Below are 18,765 nucleotides of genomic sequence, written 5' to 3' on the forward strand. Positions count from 1 at the left end.
GATAGATCTGATATATTATGTATGGTAGAGGAGATAGATCTGATATATTATGTATGGTAGAGGAGATAGATCTGATATATTATGTATGGTAGAGGAGATAGATCTGATATATTATGTATATAGATCTGATATATTATGTATGGTAGAGGAGATAGATCTGATATATTATGTATGGTAGAGGAGATAGATCTGATATATTATGTATGGTAGAGGAGATAGATCTGATATTATGAGGAGATAGATCTGATATATTATGTATGGTAGAGGAGATAGATCTGATATATTATGTATGGTAGAGGAGATAGATCTGATATATTATGTATGGTAGAGGAGATAGATCTGATATATTATGGTAGAGGAGATAGATCTGATATATTATGTATGGTAGAGGAGATAGATCTGATATATTATGTATGGTAGAGGAGATAGATCTGATATATTATGTATGGTAGAGGAGATAGATCTGATATATTATGTATGATATATTATGTAGAGGAGATAGATCTGATATATTATAGAGGAGATAGATCTGATATATTATGTATGGTAGAGAGATAGATCTGATATATTATGTATGGTAGAGGAGATAGATCTGATATATTATGTAGGAGATAGATCTGATATATTAGAGGAGATAGATCTGATATATTATGTATGGTAGAGGAGATAGATCTGATATATTATGATGGTAGAGGAGATAGATCTGATATATTATGTATGGTAGGAGATAGATCTGATATATATATGGTAGAGGAGATAGATCTGATATATTATGTATGGTAGAGGAGATAGATCTGATATATTATGTATGGTAGAGGAGATAGATCTGATATATTATGAGGAGATAGATCTGATATATTATGGTAGAGAGATAGATCTGATATATTATGTATGGTAGAGGAGATAGATCTGATATATTATGTATGGTAGAGGAGATAGATCTGATATATTATGTATGGTAGAGGAGATAGATCTGATATATTATGTATAGGTAGAGGAGATAGATCTGATATATTATGTATGGTAGAGGAGATAGATCTGATATATTATGTATGGTAGAGGAGATAGATCTGATATATTATGTATAGAGGAGATAGATCTGATATATATGTATGGTAGAGGAGATAGATCTGATATATTATGTATGGTAGAGGAGATAGATCTGATATATTATGTATGGTAGAGGAGATAGATCTGATGATAGATATTATGATATATTATGAGGAGATAGATCTGATATATTATGTATGGTAGAGGAGATAGATCTGATATATTATGTATGGTAGAGGAGATAGATCTGATATATTATGTATGGTAGAGGAGATAGATCTGATATATTATGTATGGTAGAGGAGATAGATCTGATATATTATGTAGATGGTAGAGGAGATAGATCTGATATATTATGAGTAGAGAGATAGATCTGATATATTATGTATGGAGATAGATCTGATATATTATGTATGGTAGAGGAGATAGATCTGATATATTATGTATGGTAGAGGAGATAGATCTGATATATTATGAGAGGAGATAGATCTGATATATTATGTATGGTAGAGGAGATAGATCTGATATATTATGTATGGTAGAGGAGATAGATCTGATATATTATAGAGGAGATAGATCTGATATATTATGTATGGTAGAGGAGATAGATCTGATATATTATGTATAGAGGAGATAGATCTGATATATTATAGAGGAGATAGATCTGGTAGAGGAGATAGATCTGATATATTATGTATGAGGAGATAGATCTGATATATTATGAGGAGATAGATCTGATATATTATGAGGAGATATCTGATATATTATGAGGAGATAGATCTGATATATATTATAGAGGAGATATCTGATATATTATGAGGAGATAGATCTGATATATTATGTATGAGGAGATAGATCTGATATATTATGATATGATATATTAGAGGAGATAGATCTGATATATTATGTATGGTAGAGGAGATAGATCTGATATATTATGTATGGTAGAGGAGATAGATCTGATATATTATGTATGGTAGAGGAGATAGATCTGATATATTATTATGGTAGAGGAGATAGATCTGATATATTATGTATGGTAGAGGAGATCTGATATATTATGTATGGTAGAGGAGATAGATCTGATATATTATGTATGGTAGAGGAGATAGATCTGATATATTATGTATGGTAGAGGAGATAGATCTGATATATTATGAGGAGATAGATCTGATATATTATGTATGGTAGAGGAGATAGATCTGATATATTATGTATGGTAGAGGAGATAGATCTGATATATTATGTATGGTAGAGGAGATAGATCTGATATATTATGTATGGTAGAGGAGATAGATCTGATATATTATGTATGGTAGAGGAGATAGATCTGATATATTATGTATGGTAGAGGAGATAGATCTGATATATTATGTATGGTAGAGGAGATAGATCTGATATATTATGTATGGTAGAGGAGATAGATCTGATATATTATGTATGGTAGAGGAGATAGATCTGATATATTATGAGGAGATAGATCTGATATATTATGAGGAGATAGATCTGATATATTATGAGGAGATAGATCTGATATATTATGTATGGTAGAGGAGATAGATCTGATATATTATGAGGAGATAGATCTGATATATTATGAGGAGATAGATCTGATATATTATGAGGAGATAGATCTGATATATTATGAGGAGATAGATCTGATATATTATGAGGAGATAGATCTGATATATTATGTATGGTAGAGGAGATAGATCTGATATATTATGTATGGTAGAGGAGATAGATCTGATATATTATGAGGAGATAGATCTGATATATTATGTATGGTAGAGGAGATAGATCTGATATATTATGTATGGTAGAGGAGATAGATCTGATATATTATGTATGGTAGAGGAGATAGATCTGATATATTATGTATGGTAGAGGAGATAGATCTGATATATTATGTATGGTAGAGGAGATAGATCTGATATATTATGTATGGTAGAGGAGATAGATCTGATATATTATGTATGGTAGAGGAGATAGATCTGATATATTATGTATGGTAGAGGAGATAGATCTGATATATTATGTATGGTAGAGGAGATAGATCTGATATTATGAGGAGATAGATCTGATATATTATGTATGGTAGAGGAGATAGATCTGATATATTATGTATGGTAGAGGAGATAGATCTGATATATTATGATATATTGGTAGAGGAGATAGATCTGATATATTATGTATGGTAGATAGATGATATATTATTATGAGAGGAGATAGATCTGATATATTATGTATGGTAGAGAGATAGAGATAGATCTGATATATTATGTATGGTAGAGGAGATAGATCTGATATATTATGAGGAGATAGATCTGATATATTATGTATGGTAGAGGAGATAGATCTGATATATTATGAGGAGATAGATCTGATATATTATTATGGTAGAGGAGATAGATCTGATATATTATGGTAGAGGAGATAGATCTGATATATTATGTATGGAGATAGATCTGATATATTATGTATGGTAGAGGAGATAGATCTGATATATTATGATAGATCTGATATATTATGAGGAGATAGATCTGATCTGGTAGAGGAGATAGATCTGATATATTATGAGTAGAGGAGATAGATCTGATATCTGATATATTATGAGGAGATAGATCTGATATATTATGTATGGTAGAGGAGATAGATCTGATATATTATGATGATCTGTAGAGGAGATAGATCTGATATATATTATGGAGGAGATAGATCTGATATATTATGTATGGTAGAGGAGATAGATCTGATATATTATGTATGGTAGAGGAGATAGATCTGATATATTATGTATGGAGATAGAGATAGATCTGATATATTATGAGGAGATAGATCTGATATATTATGTATGGTAGAGGAGATAGATCTGATATATTATGTATGGTAGAGGAGATAGATCTGATATATTATGTATGGTAGAGGAGATAGATCTGATATATTATGTATGGTAGAGGAGATAGATCTGATATATTATGTATGGTAGAGGAGATAGATCTGATATATTATGAGGAGATAGATCTGATATATTATGTATGGTAGAGGAGATAGATCTGATATATTATGTATGGTAGAGGAGATAGATCTGATATATTATGTATGGTAGAGGAGATAGATCTGATATATAGAGGAGATAGATCTGATATATTATAGGAGATAGATCTGATATATATGTATGGTAGAGGAGATAGATCTGATATATTATGTATGGTAGAGGAGATAGATCTGATATATTATGAGGAGATAGATCTGATATATTATGAGGAGATAGATCTGATATATTATGAGGAGATAGATCTGATATATTATGTATGGTAGAGGAGATAGATCTGATATATTATGAGGAGATAGATCTGATATATTATGAGGAGATAGATCTGATATATTATGTATGGTAGATATATTAGGAGATAGATCTGATATATTATGTATGGTAGAGGAGATAGATCTGATATATTATGTATGGTAGAGGAGATAGATCTGATATATTATGTATGGTAGAGGAGATAGATCTGATATATTATGTATGGTAGAGGAGATAGATCTGATATATTATGTATGGTAGAGGAGATAGATCTGATATATTATGTAGTAGAGGAGATAGATCTGATATATTATGTATGGTAGGAGATAGATCTGATATATTATGTATGGTAGAGGAGATAGATCTGATATATTATGTATGGTAGAGGAGATAGATCTGATATATTATGTATGGTAGAGGAGATAGATCTGATATATTATGAGGAGATAGATCTGATATATTATGTATGGTAGAGGAGATAGATCTGATATATTATGTATGGTAGAGGAGATAGATCTGATATATTATGTATGGTAGAGGAGATAGATCTGATATATTATGTATGGATAGATCTGATATATTAGATAGATAGATCTGATATATTATGTATGGTAGAGGAGATAGATCTGATATATTATGTATGGTAGAGGAGATAGATCTGATATATTATGTATGGTAGAGGAGATAGATCTGATATATTATGAGGAGATAGACCTGATATTATGAGGAGATAGATCTGATATATTATGTATGGTAGAGGAGATAGATCTGATATATTATGTATGGTAGAGGAGATAGATCTGATATATTATGGTAGAGGAGATAGATCTGTAGAGGAGATAGATCTGATATATTATGTATGGTAGAGGAGATAGATCTGATATATTATGTATGGTAGAGGAGATAGATCTGATATATTATGTATGGAGAGGAGATAGATCTGATATATTATGTAGGAGATAGATCTGATATATTATGAGGAGATAGATCTGATATATTATGAGGAGATATGTATGGAGGAGATAGATCTGATATATTAGAGGAGATAGATCTGATATATATTATATAGATCTGATATATTATGAGGAGATAGATCTGATATATTATGTATGGTAGAGGAGATAGATCTGATATATTATGTATGGTAGAGGAGATAGATCTGATATATTATGTATGGTAGAGGAGATAGATCTGATATATTATGTATGGTAGAGGAGATAGATCTGATATATTATGAGGAGATAGATCTGATATATTATGTATGGTAGAGGAGATAGATCTGATATATTATGTATGGTAGAGGAGATAGATCTGATATATTATGTATGGTAGAGGAGATAGATCTGATATTATGTATGGTAGAGGAGATAGATCTGATATATTATGTATGGAGGAGATAGATCTGATATATTATGAGGAGATAGATCTGATATATTATGTATGGTAGAGGAGATAGATCTGATATATTATGTATGGTAGAGGAGATAGATCTGATATATTATGTATGGTAGAGGAGATAGATCTGATATATTATGAGGAGATAGATCTGATATATTATGAGGAGATAGATCTGATATATTATGAGGAGATAGATCTGATATATTATGAGGAGATAGATCTGATATATTATGAGGAGATAGATCTGATATATTATGTATGGTAGAGGAGATAGATCTGATATATTATGTATGGTAGAGGAGATAGATCTGATATATTATGTATAGAGAGATAGATCTGATATATATATAGAGGAGATAGATCTGATATATTATATCTGATATATTATGTGAGGAGATAGATCTGATATATTATAGAGGAGATATCTGATATATTAGAGGAGATAGATCTGATATATTATGAGGAGATAGATCTGATATATTATGTATGGTAGAGGAGATAGATCTGATATATTATGAGGAGATAGATCTGATATATTATGAGGAGATAGATCTGATATATTATGTATGGTAGAGGAGATAGATCTGATATATTATGAGGAGATAGATCTGATATATTATGTATGGTAGAGGAGATAGATCTGATATATTATGTATGGTAGAGGAGATAGATCTGATATATTATGTATGGTAGAGGAGATAGATCTGATATATTATGTATGGTAGAGGAGATAGATCTGATATATTATGTATGGTAGAGGAGATAGATCTGATATATTATGTATGGTAGAGGAGGTAGACCTGATATATTCTAGTTTCAAAACAAATCAAACATGCTATCAGAAGTATTATATTATCTCTGTACCAACTTCTCATCAATACCTCTAGCAGTCTGTCACAGATTATCTCTGTCCCAACTTCTTATCAATACCTCTAGCAGTCTGCCACAGATGATCTCTGTCCCAACTTCTTATCAATACCTCTAGCAGGCTGCCATAGATTATCTCTGTCCCAACTTCTTATCATATAACCTCTAGCAGTGTCATGAATATTACCGAAGGTGACTCCCCTTCTTGTTCGGGTGGCACTCGGCGGTCGTCGTCGCCGGTCTACTAGCTATCACCGATCCGTTGTTCTGTGTTCCTTTGGTTTTGTCTGATTGGTATCACCTGATTCTTGTTTGGTTGTTAGGGTAGGGTTATATATAGTTTGTTCAGCCCGCTTCTGTTTTGTGCGGGCTTGTTCGTCTGTTTTGTTGTTTGAGTGTATTTTGTTTGTAATTTGGGTTTCACACTGTCCGTTTATATTTCTGATCATTTGTTTTCCTACTTTTGTTCATGTTATGTTTCCGAGACATTAAAGCGTGTTTTTTCCCACATCTTTTGTTCTCTGCGCCTGACTCCACACCTCCTCACTTATTTTTCGTAACAGAAGCCCGCACCACGATATGGAGTCAGCAGGAGCAGCGACCACTCCTCTTCCCACGATGGAGGAGAGAGTCCTTCATCACACGTCCATCCTCCATCGCCTAGGATCAGCGATGGATCAGATGATGGAGAGGATGGATCGTTGGGAGAGGAATGGTCTCCCTACTACCCCACCGACCCTCCCACCAGCAACTCTACCATCTCCCCCATCTGGATCCGGTTCCAGCGCTCTGCGCATTACGCCTCCGAGGGAGTACGATGGAGCAGTGACGGGGTGCCAGGGATTCCTGCTTCAACCAGACCTCTACCTGGCCACCGTTCGGCCGGCTCCCTCGGAAGAGGAGAGAGTGTGGGTCCTCATCACATGCCTCACCGGTAGAGCCCTGGAGTGGGCTAATGCGGTCTGGAACGGGCCTGACTCAGCGAAGGACAATTACCCGGAGTTCACCCACCGTTTCAGGGCCGTGTTCGATCACCCTCCAGAAGGTCGAGCGGCGGGTGAGAGATTGTTCCAACTCAGACAGGGGACAAGGAGCGCGCAGGACTTCGCGCTGGAGCGCCGGACCTTGGCCGCTGGAGCAGGGTGGAACGACAGGGCCCTGATTGACCATTACAGATGTAGCCTGAGAGAGGACGTCCGTAGGGAGCTGGCATGTCGGGATACTACACTTAGCCTGGATGGACTAAAAGACTTGTCGATCCGGTTGGACCATCTGCTAGCTGCTCGCGGACGTTCTGAAAGGGTCCTGTCAGTTCTACCTCCTGACCCTCCTGCTCCTATCCCGATGGAACTAGGAGGGACCGCGTCTAGGGAGATCGGAGGAGGAAGCTCCTCCTGTACCAGTTGTGGCCGGAGAGGGCACACGTCTGGTCGGTGCTGGAGGAATTCATCTGGGAATCGAGAAGGCAGGCAGAACACTCCTCGGTCACCCCAGGTGAGTAAGCACCACACTCTCCCAGAGTTTCCTGTTGGTCACATGTTCCTATTAATTTGTTTCCTTAATTATCCTCCTTCTCTCCAGCATAAGGCACTGGTAGATTCAGGCGCAGCTGGTAACTTTATAGATCGCGGACTCGCTCAGAGGTTGAGGATTCCGTTAGTAAAAGTAGACCCCCCTTTTCCCGTGCACTCTTTAGATAGTCGACCATTAGGGTCAGGACAGGTGAGGAAAGCCACAATGTCATTGGAGATGATTACGCAGGGGAATCACAAGGAGCAAATTAGTTTGTTCCTTATCGATTCACCTGCGTTTCCAGTTGTACTGGGGATTCCCTGGCTAGCTATTCATAATCCTACGATTTCGTGGAAACAGGGAACTCTACAGGGGTGGTCTGATGAGAGTTCAGGCAGGTGTGTAGGGGTTTCCATCGGTGCGACAATGGTGGAGAGTCCAGACCAGGTTTCCACTGTGCGCATTCCAGCTGAGTATGACGATTTGGCTATCGTTTTCAGTAAAAAGAAGGCGACCCAATTACCACCCCATAGGCAGGGGGATTGCGTGATAAACCTCCAGGGTAACGCTGCAATCCCCAGGAGTCATGTGTATCCTTTGTCCCAGGAGGAGACGGTGGCTATGGAAACTTATATCACCGAGGCTCTGGGACAGGGGTACATTCGGCCCTCCATGTCACCTGTCTCTTCGAGTTTCTTTTTGTGAAGAAAAAAGATGGTGGTTTGCGTCCGTGTATTGATTATAGAGGTCTAAATTCCATCACAGTGGGTTTTAGTTACCCACTACCTCTCATTGCTACGGCAGTGGAATCATTTCACGGACCGCAGTTCTTCACTAAACTGGATCTCAGGAGTGCTTATAATCTGGTGCGTATTCGGGATGGAGATGAGTGGAAAACTGCATTTAGCACTACTTCTGGCCATTATGAGTACCTCGTCATGCCATACGATTTAAAGAATGCTCCAGCTATATTTCAATCCTTCGTGGATGAGATTCTCAGAGACCTGCACGGACAGGGTGTAGTGGTGTATATTGACGATATTTTAATCTACTCCGCTACACGCACTGCGCATGTATCTCTGGTGCGCAAGGTTCTTAGACGACTGCTGGAGCATGACCTGTATGTGAAGGCGGAGAAATGTGAGTTTTCCAAACAATGAGTTTCTTTCCTGGGTTATTGCATTTCCAGCTCTGGGTTGGTAATGGAGGGTGACCGCGTAAAGGCCGTGCGTAATTGGCCGACTCCGACCATGGTAAAGGAGGTGCAGCGGTTCTTGGGGTTTGCCAATTACTACCGGAGGTTTATCCGGGGTTTTGGTCAGGTAGCTGCCCCTATTACCTCACTGCTGAAGGGGGGGCCGGTGCGTTTACAGTGGTCAGCAGAGGCGAACAGAGCTTTTCATAAGTTGAAGGCGATGTTTACTGAGGCGCCGGTGTTGGCGTATCCGGACCCTTCTTTGGCGTTTATAGTAGAGGTGGACGCATCCGAGGCTGGGGTTGGAGCGGTGCTCTCACAGCGTCCGGGTGTGCCACCGAAGCTCCACCCCTGTGCCTTTTTTTCGAAGAAACTCGGGCCAGCGGAGCGGAATTATGATGTGGGGGATAGGGAGTTGTTGGCTATGGTTAAGGCCCTGAAGGTGTGGAGACACTGGCTTGAGGGGGCTAAGCACCCTTTCCTTATCTGGACTGACCACCGTAACCTGGAGTATATCCGATCAGCTAGGAGACTGAATCCTCGTCAGGCAAGGTGGGCCATGTTTTTCACCAGATTTCGTTTCACTATCTCGTATAGACCAGGTTCCCTCAACACTAAGGCCGACGCGCTGTCAAGAATCTATGACACTGAGGACAGGTCCAGCGATCCTACTCCCATCATTCCGGCAGCTAAGCTGGTGGCACCAGTAATATGGGATGTGGACGCGGACATCGAGCGGGCGCTAAGGGAGGAACCTGCGCTTCCACAGTGTCCGGAGGGTCGTAGGTACGTGCCGTTGGCTGTTCGTGATCAATTGATTCGATGGGCTCATTGTCTACCCTCGTCAGGTCACCCAGGTATTTTTAGGACAGTGCGAGGTCTTGAGAGGAAGTACTGGTGGCCCACTTTGAGGAGGGATGTGCGATTCTATGTTTCCTCGTGTTCGGTGTGCGCCCAGAGTAAGGCTCCTAGACACCTGCCACGAGGTAAATTACAACCTCTGCCCGTTCCGCAACGGCCGTGGACCCATCTATCGGTGGATTTTCTTACTGACCTTCCCGCCTCTCAGGGTAACACAACGATCCTGGTCGTTGTGGATCGGTTCTCTAAGTCCTACTGTCTTATCCCATTGCCCGGTCTCCCTACGGCCCTACAGACTGCGGAAGCTCTTTTAACCCATGTCTTCCGGCACTACGGGGTGCCCGAGGATATAGTTTCTAATCGGGGCCCCCAGTTTATCTCCCGTGTTTGGAGGGCATTTATGGAACGTCTGGGGGTCTCGGTCAGCCTGACCTCAGGGTATCACCCGGAGAGTAATGGGCAGGTGGAGAGAGTGAACCAGGAGGTGGGTAGGTTTCTGCGGTCGTATTGCCAGGACCGGCCAGGGGAGTGGGCGAGATATATTCCCTGGGCAGAAATAGCCCAGAACTCACTAAGCCACTCCTCTACCAACATGTCACCATTTGAGTGCGTGTTGGGGTACCAGCCAGTCCTGGCACCGTGGCATCAGAGCCAGACTGAGGCTCCTGCGGTGGAGGAATGGGTGCAGCGCTCTAAGGAGACCTGGAGGGCTGTCCAAGAGTCATTACGCCAAGCGAGTATAAGGCAGAAGAAGAGCGCTGACCGTCACTGCAGTGAGGCCCCCGTGTTTGCACCTGGGGACAGGATCTGGCTCTCGACCCGAAACCTGCCCCTCCGCTTGCCCTGCCGGAAGCTGGGTCTGCAGTGTATAGGGCCATTTAAAGTCCTGAGGAGAATAAACGAGGTTTGATATCGATTATTACTTCCTTCGTATTATCGTATTAACCCCTCGTTTCATGTGTCTCTTCTCAGGCCGCTGGTAGCTGGTCCCATGCAGGAAGGTGAGGTTCCGGAGGTTCCTCCGCCCCCTCTGGACATCGAGGGGTCCCCGGCGCGTACAAGATACGAGCTATTCTTGACTCGAGATGCCGGGTGAGGGGCTTGCAGTACCTCGTTGACTGGGAGGGGTACGGTCCGGAGGAGAGGTGCTGGGTTCCGGTGAGGGATATTCTAGATCCATCTATGTTGAGTGAGTTCCATCGCCTCCGTCCGGATCTCCCAGCGCCTCGGCCCCCGGGTCGTCCCCGAGGCCGACGTCGGCGCGCTGCGGGAGCTGCGTGTCAGGGGGGTTCTGTCACGAATATTACCGAAGGTGACTGCCCTTCTTGTTCGGGTGGCGCTCGGCGGTTGTCGTCGCCGGTCTACTAGCTATCACCGATCCGTTGTTCTGTGTTCCTTTGGTTTTGTCTGATTGGTATCACCTGTTTCTTGTTTGGTTGTTAGGGTAGGGTTATATATAGTTTGTTCAGCCCGCTTCTGTTTCGTGTGGGCTTGTTCATCTGTTTTGTTGTTTGAGTGTATTTTGTTTGTATTTTGGGTTTCGCGCTGTCCGTTTATATTTCTGATCATTTGTTTTCCTACTTTTGTTCATGTTATGTTTCCGGGACATTAAAGCGTGTTTTTTCCCACATCTTTTGCTCTCTGGGCCGGACTCCACACCTCCTCACTCATTTTTCGTAACAAGCAGTGTGCCACAGATTATCTCTGTACCAACTTCTTATCAATACCTCTAGCAGGCTGCCACAGATTATCTCTCTACCGACTTCTTATCATATAACCTCTAGCAGTCTGCCACAGATTATCTCTGTACCAACTTCTTATCATATAACCTTTAGCAGGCTGCCACAGATTATCTCTGTACCAACTTCTTATCATATAACCTTTAGCAGGCTGCCACAGATTATCTCTGTACCAACTTCTTATCAACACCTCTAGTAGTCTGCCACAGATTATCTCTGTACCAACTTCTTATCGATACCTCTAGTAGTCTGCCACATATTATCTCTGTACCAACTTCTTATCAACACCTCTAGTAGTCTGCCACAGATCACATTTGCCATAGGTGGATTAGGCTACTTTATTTACAGTCCCAATCTACCTCTAGTCTCATCACAATATCTCTGTTGCTGAGCGACTGAGCGGTAGGTGGGTTTGATCCAGGAGTCTTTAACCACTGAGCTATATTGTCGTTTAGCCTGTAGCTTTAGCCATCAGGACAATAGTTATTGTAATTAGACAATGGTATGGATGACAGTATAATGTGTGTGTCACCTGGGTTGTCCTGTAATGTATCATTACTGTGATCCGTCTAATCGTTTCCAAGGGGTCCCCAAGGGGTCCCCGAGGGCCTCTAGGGTTACACAGTACCACAGCTGTTTGGACATATTGCTGGACCAAATCACCACAGGGACAGGTGGGGGGCACTAAACAGTTATCTTTAGTTACAAAGGCCTACATTCAATTATTTAGAGACTTTCATTTCTTTACATATGTTTACGTATATATTACTAAATATAGACATCATGATAAGCAAACCATAACTGTCTGAATTTAACACATTTAAAAAACATTTACTAAAATGCTACCAGTGTTATAAAAATAATTTGTGGGAGCATTGGTCAGGTCTACCCAATAAATAACATTACATTTCTTAATGACGCGTTGGAATTTGCCTCCACAAATAAAGACAGAATTGTTAGGCTATTTTCCACTTAATGTAGACTGTATGTATGTCTATGACTATGTCTCCACATGTGTGTATATGGTATTACCGTGTAATGATGAGACCCGTTATTTCTGTATAGGCTACAGTCTACGTGACGACCCCAATATAGCCCCATAATAATTTGTCCATCCCAACTGCATAGCAGGAAAGCTGGCCTTATATAAACGATCGCGTGCAGAACAATGTAATCACGTCGGAATGAATAGGTGTCATTAATTAGGGTTCATATATGGCTCATTCCATCATTTTCTAGTCCTCCAAATACGAGATGGCCTATCACTGCCATTCAGCCATGCAATTTCGGCCTCTCGCCTTTTAGAAACCATACAGTCGGCCGACAATCATTTCAAGGTAAATTAGAACAAAGATAGATGCAATTACCATACAAGAAGAGCCCGTGTTGATGCTATGCCCGATGTTAAATCGTCAGTGTCCCGACGCTACAACGTAGAGACCGTAGCCAGCCCCCCCAAAAAACGGTTTCTTGCCTGGAGAAAGGCGGTCGTTCTGTGACAGCAAGGCTGCGCGCGCGCAGACGGTGTCCTCGGTTTTCTCCGGTACGTAGTATTTTGACAGGAGAGAGCTGTCCTCACCCTGCGAGCAAACCGTTATTTTTATATTCTATGAAGCATAGGTTATAGTACATCAGGTTTATAAGGAACGCTGTCAAACAGATGTAACTACAAAATATAATAATTTATAAACAATAATGGCTATCCTGACAGAAAATCCTGACATCTAATTTACATGGCAAAGCATAGGCTATATCTATTATATTCTATTCTATAGACAATTAATCCAAATGATTACATTTATTCTATGGTAAGCATAATTTGTGTGAATGTTTATTGTTGACATTCCTGTCATGTGATGGCCTTGTAGCTGTCCTGGGTCAAAGACATGGACATCTCTTTCCGGATGTAATAGGTTGTTATATACTCTGGATGCCTGACTGGACTCACCCAACGGTGTCCCATTAACATTACAACTATCATGTGTAAATGCATCATTTCCACCATAACCATTGGCTTTACTAAGTTATTATCAACATCTGACATGCATATATAAGTGTTTCCCAGATGTATTAAGACCCGAATGTGTGAGGGGAAAGCAGGTCACCTTTTCTCTCTTTGTTATTCAAAAGTCTTTGTTATTCTTTGAGGAAAATCAAATAGTTGTAATATTCTGTAAAGGTTTAAGGCATGACAGCCCGACAGTTCATTTCCCCTATTCTGACTGTTTTTACATTTGGACAATGACTTCAGTGTGATTGTCGCTTTCCTCAAGTAAGACATCAGTGGTAATGGGGGGGGGGTTGGAAAGGGGAGGGAGTTCTTAGATTCTTACCCCAGAGAATGGAACACAGGACACAACAGTTCAGTGAACTGTTTGAAGGATCAGCTCCATGGGGGATTAAATGGGGAGAATTGAGAATTGATTTTCCCCAACTGGGGTTTAGAAGTGGTAGTGGTGATGTTGGTGGTGGGTAGGGGCCTCAGCTCAGGACTGTTGGCTGGTCATCTGGGTGCGTCCTGGGGGTTAGAAGTTGAGTTGTGAGGGGGTCACAGTGGTGGGTCAGTCTTTAAAGGCCCACTATGGAACAATAGACCTTTCAGAGCCTGTCTGTGAGGATACAGACAGGTCAGGCTAGGGGTGAGGAGATAGACAGGTCAGGCTAGGGGTGAGGAGATAGACAGGTCAGGCTAGGGGTGAGGAGACAGACAGGTCAGGCTATGGGTGAGGAGATAGACAGGTCAGGCTAGGGGTGAGGAGATAGACAGGCCAGGCTAGTGGTGAGGAGATAGACAGGTCAGGCTAGGGGTGAGGAGATAGACAGGTCAGGCTAGTGGTGAGGAGATAGACAGGTCAGGCTAGTGGTGAGGAGATAGACAGGTCAGGCTAGGGGTGAGGAGACAGACAGGTCAGGCTAGGGGTGAGGAGGCAGACAGGTCAGGCTAGGGGTGAGGAGGCAGACAGGTCAGGCTAGGGGTGAGGAGGCAGACAGGTCAGGCTAGGGGTGAGGAGATAGACAGGTCAGACTATGGGTGAGGAGGCAGACAGGTCAGGCTAGGGGTGAGGAGGCAGACAGGTCAGGCTAGGGGTGAGGAGGCAGACAGGTCAGGCTAGGGGTGAGGAGATAGACAGGTCAGGCTAGGGGTGAGGAGGCAGACAGGTCAGACTATGGGTGAGGAGGCAGACAGGTCAGGCTAGGGGTGAGGAGGCAGACAGGTCAGGCTAGGGGTGAGGAGATAGACAGGTCAGGCTAGGGGTGAGGAGATAGACAGGTCAGGCTAGGGGTGAGGAGATAGACAGGTCAGGCTAGGGGTGAGGAGATAGACAGGTCACTCTAGTGGTGAGGAGATAGACAGGCCAGGCTAGGGGTGAGGAGATAGACAGGCCAGGCTAGGGGTGAGGAGATAGACAGGTCAGGCTAGGGGTGAGGAGACAGACAGGTCATGGGTGAGGAGACAGACAGGTCGGGCTATGGGTGAGGAGACAGACAGGCCAGGTCAGGGGTGAAGAGACAGACAGGTCAGGCTAGGGGTGAGGATACAGACAGGTCAGGCTAGGGGTGAGGAGACAGACAGGCAGTGAGACATCAACCACCATCACTTCCTGTCCCAATGCATTCCCTTCACTCTGCCAGGTCTGCTCAGCAGAGAGGCAAGGGACAGGTCCTCAAAGCAGATCGCCTCACAGTGGATGGGACCTAGCAATACAGTGCAGGCCATCCTGTCTGTTGGCTAAACTCCACAGCAATGACACATCGCCATCTACTGGTGGTGGGGCCTCTAGACATTCTCTCCACTGAACCTGAGAAGCAATGTAAGGAAGTGCATCTGCGGATACTTTTATCCAGAGTGACTTACAACAGACTTACAGCGAGGGGATACATTTTCAGTGTGTGTGTGTGAGATCTCTGCTAGCGTTACACACACACACACACACACACACACACACACACACACACACACACACACACACACACACACACACACACACACACACACACACACACACACACACACACACACACACACACACACACACACACACACACACACACACACACACACACACACACACACGACCTGTGTGACGTGAAGGACGTACGAGTACACCACATGTTTCTTTTCAAACGCAGTCACATTTATTGTCCTTTTCTATGCCCAGTCACTGAGCAGTCTGATGAGCTGTCAAATCAATACGATATAATGCAGTCAATGGAGGTCTCACGTTTACCCAAAAATAAATACAAGACTGAAATAGTGTTGCACAGCTCCAAAATATACAAAGGCTTGGAATTAATTCATTAATTAATCATGTAAACTTTGAAAATATTTTACAAAAAAGAAAAAGATCTTTGCAACATTTTTAAAAAGGTTTACTATTTACATTTAGTTTTGTACAAAAATACAAAAAGGTGATGCAATCTGTTATGTTCCAGCTTTGAGCCAGGAGCATCTTGTACCGCCCGAGACAGTTACACTGTACCACTCATCCTTTTAAATAGTTGGTTTTGTTTTTCATCTTTTTAAAGTAGGTTTTTCATGTTTTAATGTTAATGTTTAAAGTTTCAAAATCTTTTTGTTGTTGTGTGTTGGTTCTTTCCAGTTCTGCCTCTCTGAAACCCTTTGGCAGAAGCATGGCCTGTGCTATCCTGATCATGCATCCTCAATTAATGAACCATGTATAATATATTTGAATCGATAGGGGAAACACAGTCTTTTACACAAATCATCACATATCATCATCAATATAACTTCAGGTTACAGCAAAAAGGAAACCACTTCACAAGCTCCACCATACCAGTGCAAATAGGAGAATATTGTTCTGTTTGTCTTTAAACTTCAGGGAATCATGTCTCAGAGGAAAACAGTATTATTTTTTAAATCCGAGGTTAAAAGGTGTCTGGGTCAATGCAAAACAAGAGAAGATTATTACCTCTGGCTCTCACTTCTGTGTTGGGCTCGAATCCATTTCAATTCCAGTCAATTCAGGAAATAAGCTGAAATTCCAATTCCGATTGTCTTCAATGATTTTCAAAGAGGAGAAATTTGGAATTGGAATTGAGAATTTGGTTTACTTTCTGAATTGACCGGTATTGAAATGGAATCGATCCCAACCCTGTTACACACATTGGATATGTCTCAGGGAAAGGCAGGCAATAGTTTCTTATTTGAAAACGTTTGTCTGTGGGGCCTGGACTCAGACGAACCAATGTCTTTAGTCTGTGGGGCCTGGCCTCAGACGAACCAATGTCTTTAGTCTGTGGGGCCTGGACTCAGACAAACCAATGTCTTTAGTCTGTGGGGCCTGGACTCAGACGAACCAATGTCTTTAGTTTGTGGGGCCTGGCCTCAGACGAACCAATGTATTTAGTTTGTGGGGCCTGGCCTCAGACACACCAATGTCTTTAGTTTGTGGGGCCTGGCCTCAGACAAACCAATGTCTTTAGTTTGTGGGGCCTGGCCTCAGACAAACCAATGTCTTTAGTTTGTGGGGCCTGGCCTCAGACAAACCAATGTCTTTAGTTTGTGGGGCCTGGCCTCAGACAAACCAATGTCTTTAGTTTGTGGGGCCTGGCCTCAGACAAACCAATGTCTTTATGCCTCAGACAAACCAATGTCTTTAGTCTGTGGGGCCTGGCCTCAGACAAACCAATGTCTTTAGTCTGTGGGGCCTTGCCTCAGACAAACCAATGTCTTTAGTTTGTGGGGCCTGGCCTCAGACAAACCAATGTCTTTAGTTTGTGGGGCCTGGCCTCAGACAAACCAATGTCTTTAGTTTGTGGGGCCTGGCCTCAGACAAACCAATGTCTTTAGTCTGTGGGGCCTGGCCTCAGACAAACCAATGTCTTTAGTTTGTGGGGCCTGGCCTCAGACAAATCAATGTCTTTAGTTTGTGGGGCCTGGCCTCAGACAAATCAATGTCTTTAGTCTGTGGGGCCTGGACTCAGACAAACCAATGTCTTTAGTCTGTGGGTCCTGGCCTCAGACAAACCAATGTCTTTAGTCTGTGGGGCCTGGCCTCAGACAAATCAATGTCTTTAGTCTGTGGGTCCTGGCCTCAGACAAACCAATGTCTTTAGTCTGTGGGGCCTGGCCTCAGACAAATCAATGTCTTTAGTCTGTGGGGCCTGGACTCAGACAAACCAATGTCTTTAGTCTGTGGGGCCTGGCCTCAGACAAACCAATGTCTTTAGTCTGTGGGTCCTGGCCTCAGACAAACCAATGTCTTTAGTTTGTGGGGCCTGGACTCAGACAAACCAATGTCTTTAGTTTGTGTGGCCTGGCCTCAGACGAACCAATGTCTTTAGTCTGTGGGGCCTGGACTCAGACAAACCAATTTCTTTAGTCTGTGGGGCCTGGACTCAGACAAACCAATGTCTTTAGTCTGTGGGGCCTGGCCTCAGACGAACCAATGTCTTTAGTCTGTGGGGCCTGGACTCAGACAAACCAATGTCTTTAGTTTGTGGTCCTGGCCTGGGGGAAAATGGCTACATTGCTACTTTACCGAAAGTTGAAAGACACTTGCAATGGGAACACAAATCATCAAAATATAATCTATATATTTGTTTTGGCTGCATACAGATTATGTCAAACTACTGTTACTAATCCATATGAACAATTAAAAATGACTTCAGAGGATCCCAAATATCTACTCAAGGTGGATTTTGACACCATATAGTTTAACGTTCATATTCTAACATGAGTCAGAAATGGCCCCCTTTTATTCCCTATGTAGTGCACTACTTTTGACCAGAGCCCTATGGGGTAGTGCACTAGGTAGGGAATATGGGTGCCATTTGGGATGCATTCTAAGAATGCACCGTCACGTTTAGCATCA

At 42.0% G+C, this 18,765-nt stretch overlaps 1 protein-coding gene across 1 annotated transcript in view; it reads right to left on the minus strand.

The window, feature by feature from the left end:
- LOC124023147 (retinoic acid-induced protein 2-like) overlaps positions 1-13,425 on the minus strand; it is a 58,464-nt gene extending 45,039 nt beyond the window's left edge. The window contains exon 1 of the mRNA XM_046337677.1: positions 13,297-13,425. The gene's annotated coding sequence lies outside the window, so the exon portion shown is untranslated. The remainder of the gene's footprint in view (positions 1-13,296) is intronic.
- Between the last annotated feature and the right edge of the window lie 5,340 nt (positions 13,426-18,765).

This window comes from Oncorhynchus gorbuscha, unplaced genomic scaffold (genome assembly GCF_021184085.1).
Source record: "Oncorhynchus gorbuscha isolate QuinsamMale2020 ecotype Even-year unplaced genomic scaffold, OgorEven_v1.0 Un_scaffold_1510, whole genome shotgun sequence".
NCBI lineage: Eukaryota > Metazoa > Chordata > Actinopteri > Salmoniformes > Salmonidae > Oncorhynchus > Oncorhynchus gorbuscha.